The sequence below is a fragment of the Hyaena hyaena genome, unplaced genomic scaffold (genome assembly GCF_003009895.1).
Source record: "Hyaena hyaena isolate Hyena2069 unplaced genomic scaffold, ASM300989v1 scaffold_554, whole genome shotgun sequence".
Classification (NCBI taxonomy): Eukaryota; Metazoa; Chordata; class Mammalia; order Carnivora; family Hyaenidae; genus Hyaena; species Hyaena hyaena.
In genome coordinates, this window is record NW_024081187.1 from 892,625 (window position 1) to 899,395 (window position 6,771).

Below are 6,771 nucleotides of genomic sequence, written 5' to 3' on the forward strand. Positions count from 1 at the left end.
CAGGTTTTTGTTTTTTGTAACTTAGCTAGTATACTGGACCAGACTGATGGGAGACATTTATCAAGTATAACTCAATGAGTAAATGTTTATCAATTTACTCTCATCTATTTCTGATCTTATATTTTTATGTAATATTTATAATTATATATAAAATGCTAATATAAGTTCACAATACATATTTTTATCTATATACCTATCCATTCTGCCTTGGTACTTTTAAAAACATTTACAATAATATGGTATTTATCAAACAGCTCCATGAAGAAAGCAGGTCAAATTTTCTTATCCTCATTTCAAAGATAACAAAACAAAATTTCACAGTGTTAAGAGGTTTGTCCAAAATTGCCTGAAGTCTAAATGGTGGGATTTAGGCTGGGACATTAACCTCTCCAAAATACCCATATTAGTGGCTAATGGTAGAAGAAAAAAACCATCAAGCCTGAATGACAGAGAACACTGTGTGCAGTTTTATTCAGTATCTTACAATAAAACATATTGCCAAAGTATTAGACTTACTTTTACTTTTACACATTAACATTTACTCATAACCTTAATAATATTTAGGTGCTTCCTAAACACATGCCATAATATTGAATACTTTAAAGAATAGCATACTGGTGTCAGCTACATATTAAATTACTCAAAATTGAGACCCCAATGATTATAGAAATGTACGCTGAGTTTATAAAATCTAAATTAATAGTTTTTTTCTGATTTTAGCTGGAAGTGAATGGAATTGAAATTAATTAAAAGTGTAAAACACTAAGTAAGAAATTAATGGAAGCATTCTAACTTGATTTATTCCATATCAAAACTGCAACTCCATTTCTTTTAGCATCTATGATTAAAAGAACTTCAAAAGAAAACCAAATGGGTTATTATTCTACCACTAGACAAGAATTAGCATAACTTTGGCCATCATTTTTCTAGTACTTACATTAGTCCCATCTTTTAAAAAGAAAAAAAAAAGGACTTAATGACTACTGGATAATTGAGATTTTAAATGCTCTGTGAGTTTCAAAATCTAATTTTGGCTCAATTTGCAAAGGCCAAAAAGAGTCACTGCAATTTCCTAATTTTAAATCAAGCAGTCTGTTTTTAAGGAAAAGATCCCAGAAGGTTTGAGTCTAAATTATACAGATCATCAGTTGACCTTGATTTAATTTACTAAACAATTTCATTTAGCAGTGCAAAGATGTGGGCTTCTTTCATATAAGTGTAGTCATCTGAAAGGATTTGAGTATTTATTTGTCCATAATTGCTGAGATCAAGAAATGCACTTTTTATTTATTTATTTTTTATTAAGTAGATGTGATTAGAGGCGCCTGGGTGGCTCAGTTGGTTGAGCATCTGACTCTTGATTTCAGTTCAAGTCATGGTCCCAAGGTCATGGAATGGAGCCCCGTGTCTGGGCTCCGTGCTGAGCATGAAGCCTGCCTAAGATTCCCTGTCTCTGTCTCTGTATCTCTCCCTCTCCCTCTGCCCCTCTTCCTTGTTTTCACTTTCCCTCTCTCTCTAAAAAAAAAAAGAAAGAAAGAAAGAAAAAAAAGGATATGTGACTAATTAAAATATTAGGTTTATTGTATAACTACAATATAGCACCTTAAGTTGCAAATAGTAAAATAAATACATGTGATGGATGATGAGATGATCCTTGTTGCCTCCCTTCCCCACAGTAAGAGAAGGAAGGGTCTAGGAGCATAATATAAATGAGAGATGACTTTAACTATGTTAAAGTCACATTATGATGTCCACACCAAAAAAGGTAAGATATTGACAGGCTACAGAGTATTTCTCGAGTATGCATTTATTTATTTATAAAGAGAAATTACTTGGATGTGATGTTTGATAAGTATCTAAATGAACTTTATTTCCTACTCTTTGGAGGCTGGATTTGTTTTTAGTGATTTTAAAATATGCCATAAATACTTTATTTGATTGATTTTCTAATTAGACTTCATCACAGTAGTATTATACCTATTTCTCACAATAACCTTGGTTGTTAACATTAATATATTGCAGCTACAGTCAATTTTATAGAAAGGACATATACCTCACTTTTCAAATAATTTATATATGTAACTAATATTTTTATTCTTAATATAAGGACCATAGACAACATCCAGATATAATTATTTAACTTATCAGACTATTGACTCCTAAATATAGTAGTTGTTTTACTTATCTTTAATTGCCGTCAATGTAAAATCGATAAGAAACCAGAATTTGGGAATAGAAATTTCCAGACAAGGCGTAGCCCGTTGATCTGTAAATAACCATGTATTATAATGGAATTAAATTTCAAAATCAAATTATTGGAGTACAAAATAAGCATGAATGATCTTTATGATTAAAAATATAAAAACAAGGGCACCTGGGTGGCTCAGTCGGTTGAGCATCTGACTTCAGCTTAGGTCATGATCTCACAGTTTGTGAGTTCGAGCCCCGAATCACGCTCTGGGCTGACAGCTTGGAGCCTGGAGCGTGCTTCAGATTCTGTTTCCCTCTCTCTCTCCCCCTCCCCTGCTAGCGCTCTCTCTCCCTCTTAAAAATAAATAAACAATTTAAAAAATTTTTAAATATATATAAAAACATAACAAGGTCTTGCTTATTGGTGTAGAATACCGATTTCACAATCTTTAACTGTAAAAATATATTCAGATCTTACCAGAACTTAAGTAAATGAATAAGATTCTTACTGCAAACTTTAATGAAATTTATATAAATTTTCTATTTTCCATGTCATATATTTCCCAACATCTAATATTACTGATTCTGCAGTTTTGAAAGTTTATTTTCTTTTCTACTTTAAGAAAGTGAAGTTTAGAAAGAGTACTATCTGTTGAAGTGATGATTTGTCCAAAATAGGACATTTGCCAAAATTAGCCAACAAACTGCTAACTTTCTGTTCCACTTTGCATTTGTGGAGAATCTAATCATCACTTATAAGTGATACAATTCCTTTCACATTTCAAAATATGCTCTTATAATGTAATTAATTAAAAAAATGTACAACATAAAACACTCAAGTACCATCCAGTAGCTCTGATTACATTTAACACCAATATTTATATAGTATGTTAACATAATGACACACAAAGCTTGTTCCTGATGCTCTTTTTCCTAAAAATATTTTTCTCTACTCTAAGTTTTGACATATGAAAATCAGTTATAACTGGGGAAACATACTATTTGGATTTTAAATTAGAAGTCATATTGAGGATTTCTTATCAGTTAATCTACCCAAACCCACCCAACACATTCAGATTTTAATGTCATCTGTTATTTGCTCAGTACCTTCAACACAGACTAGAAAGGCATTTCAGTATTAATTAGTATCTAACAGTATGTAGAGTTTGAAAAGGTATATCCAGTTAAGTTGTAACGAATTTGGTTTTAATATCAAGTAATGATACATTTAAAAATCATAATAGAAGTCAATTGCTCTGCTAAGATGTTTCTTAATGTGCTGTAACATCACACAGATGTATTTATTACAAATAATGAAATTGTAGTGCTAAACTAATCAAATTCAGATGAATTCGATTGCATATGTTTCAGTGAAACATTGTTTAGGAAACACAAAATGAACTAAAAAAATCAAAGGTTCATTGCCTTATAATCAAAAGCAGTGAGTTTTAATCTTCAATTATCCAGGTGAGAAGTTTACCGTGTTTAGTTGTGCTCTTCGTGGGAAGTTGTGAAGAACATTTGATGTCTCTTGAACTTGCTATCTCATCTGTCCTTGTTTTATGGACCTCCTGTAGATATGTTAAACCATAGGACAGGAAGAAGAGGATAGCCACAGTTCTATTAAAAAATATACATCAGGGCCGCCTGGGTGGCTTAGTTGGTTAAACGTCCGACTTTCGCTTAGGTCATGATCTCGCGGTTCGTGTGTTCGGGCCCCGCGTCAGGCTCTGTGCTGACTGCCAGCTCAGAGCCTGGAGCCTGTTTCAGTCTGTGACTCCCTCTCTCTCTGACCCTCCCCTGCTCACACTGTCTCTCTCTCTCCTAGAAATAAATAAAACATTAAAAAAAATTATAAAAAAAAATATACATCAATGTGGAAACTAATTTGACAATAAACTATTTGTAAAAATATATATATATAAATAATATATATATATATAAATATAAATATATATATATATATATATATATATACACATCAGCGGGGCGCCTGGGTGGCTTAGTTGGTTAAGCGTCCGACTTTCGCTTAGGTCATGATCTCGCGGTTCGCAGGTTCAAGCCCCGCCTCGGCCTCTGTGCTGACTGCCAGCTCAGAGCCTGGAGCCTGTTTCAGTCTGTGACTCCCTCTCTCTCTGACCCTCCCCTGCTCACGCTGTCTCTCTCTCTCTCTCCTAGAAATAAAAAACATTTAAAAAATGTATATACATCAGCATTTACAAATAACATGTGTAGTGTTCAAGGATCTGTCATTTCCAAAGGAAATTGCAAGATCTTTCACTTCCTTCGTTCTTGTTTTTTGTTATTTTTGTCTCTCTTTCTTTTTTCCCGTGTCTGATGGTGGCCAACCAGTGTGGAACAATAGGGAATACTATTCATTCACTACCCTAGTGTTGGAGACAAATCAGGACTCTTATCAGAAAGAAAAACAGCAAATATAACATTGCTATATCCAAATAACTATGAAAGTCAGAAATCACTTTTTCTCATAAATTCAAAAGTGGCAGTCTTTCGGTGAAAATGCCTTTTTAGTGATTTCACAAAACTTCTAACAAGAGACATGTGTTGAATTAACACATTTGTAATCAACCAGTGCTTTCTGCTAAGTCTTTATATAAGGAAAGTAGAAATATTAGCAGGTATAGAGTTACAAATTAAGAAGGTACTTGAAATATAAGAGCTGAGCCTTTCTTAGAATAATAAACCAAGTCTCACTTTTGACTTAGTCTGACCTGGTCATTTCTCATTATAACCCTATTTTGATCTTCAATTTGAAGGCAGCAAGGTTCAAGGTAAATAGATCATTGCCTTCCAAAAGTTTGGTTTTTCTGTCACTTTTCCAGGAAAGTAGATTTTGAATATCAAAAATATGTATGTTCTGTATTCCCTAGCTGATAATTTGAACTACTGTTAGATTCCTGGGAATTTTTTTATTGTCATTGAGGTTCCATTAAACTTAGTTCTCAAATAGCTTCTTAGAGTTTATTCATCAAATAATTCAGAGTGTAAAAGTAGCACATAAACATTAATTGAGCAGCCATTAAGCAGTATGACTGTTTGTTTTTGGTTGATAGAGGACATAAAGCTCCATACCCTGTGGTGGAAAACAATTAGGTCTTATGACGAACACGCCATTAAATATACTACTACCAGACTCAGACCAGTTTCACTGTACAGAATGGCAGTCAGCCGTAGTTAGAAGCCTGCCCAAGTTATAGGAAGTCATATTTTTACTGTCATGACTTAGCTGCTTATAAATATTGTAGTGTGCCTCATGCCTTATGCTAATGGCAATGACTAATGGTTGTCATTATCTTCATTCAATCTCATAAAAAACTTCCTCAGGAGAGACTGATCATAGCTACAATGCTGCTTAAAGTTAAACCAGTTTTCAAAAACATAGAATATAAAAAGCACTTAAGGACAAGGGGTTGGATGGGTAATTTATTTTGTTTTGAGTATGTCTGACAACTGCTGCTGCTGTTAAATTTGCCATGAACCAAATTGATACACCATATGGGAGTGCCTTAGAGATGCCTATATGTGAGATTGCATAATGCTCTAAATTGTTCTGCTCATCTGGGACTATAGGTGAAGACGGATGATAGAGAAACCAAGAGCAGGAATAAATCTGACACTGATTGAAGTTCAATGTTTTAAATGATGGAGGTGAGCCCCTCATCTGTTTGATTTCATTTGTGCACTCTGTTTACAAGACGGGTACAGAACACTTTGTTAGGAGCCCAAAAAGAAATGCTTAAATGGATGAAGCAGATCTTTGCGTCTGATAGTAGCTAAGTGGGACATTCATGAATGTTATAATTCAGTGAGTTATCAGCAGTTATTCTTCCTAGCTGTTATAAAACTATATTTTTATAAGAAATGTGCATTTTAAGGTGCAACAGCACTGAACTGAACTAGGTTGTAGTTCAGGATATTGCTATTAACTGTAGTACTAATAATAACAATTATTTCAGTGACTAGTCTTTATACCTAGGTTTTCCTACATTGTAGCAGCACAGCAGTAATAGTTGATTCTCTTGTGCACATGATTTTCATGTGCCTTATACCTTCAGAACTTGAGGTTATGAATTTCTGTGTCCCAGAATAAATTTGAAACAAAAATCAATAAGGAAATATATTTTGTTGAGAGCTTCTGATGAATAGTCACACGAGTTTTGTTAATATGGGGATGAGGGAGAGAAAGTTCCTGAGAAGAGGAAATGTCATCCACTATACCTGATATGTCTTTATGGAGCCTGTGTCTAAAGAGTTACCTTGGCTATCCTTCCCAATGTCACCTTTTTGTCTTAGAGGGTAAGAGCAGTGTTCCCGGCAAGAAGGATGATATGCAGTGGGTGTCCAATAAATGTTTGTAGAGTGAAATGGGGTAGGATGGAGCACAGTGGTATAAAGCACAATAGGCTAGGGCCATGACTATTTCCCCTCTTAAAATTCTACTTAGTTCTAAAACAAAAGTAGAAATAAATATATGGATGAATGGTAGTCAGTGATACAGATGATTGAAAATAGAAGTCTGTTTTCTTTTTTAGGCACATTTTTATTAAAAAATAATTTGTG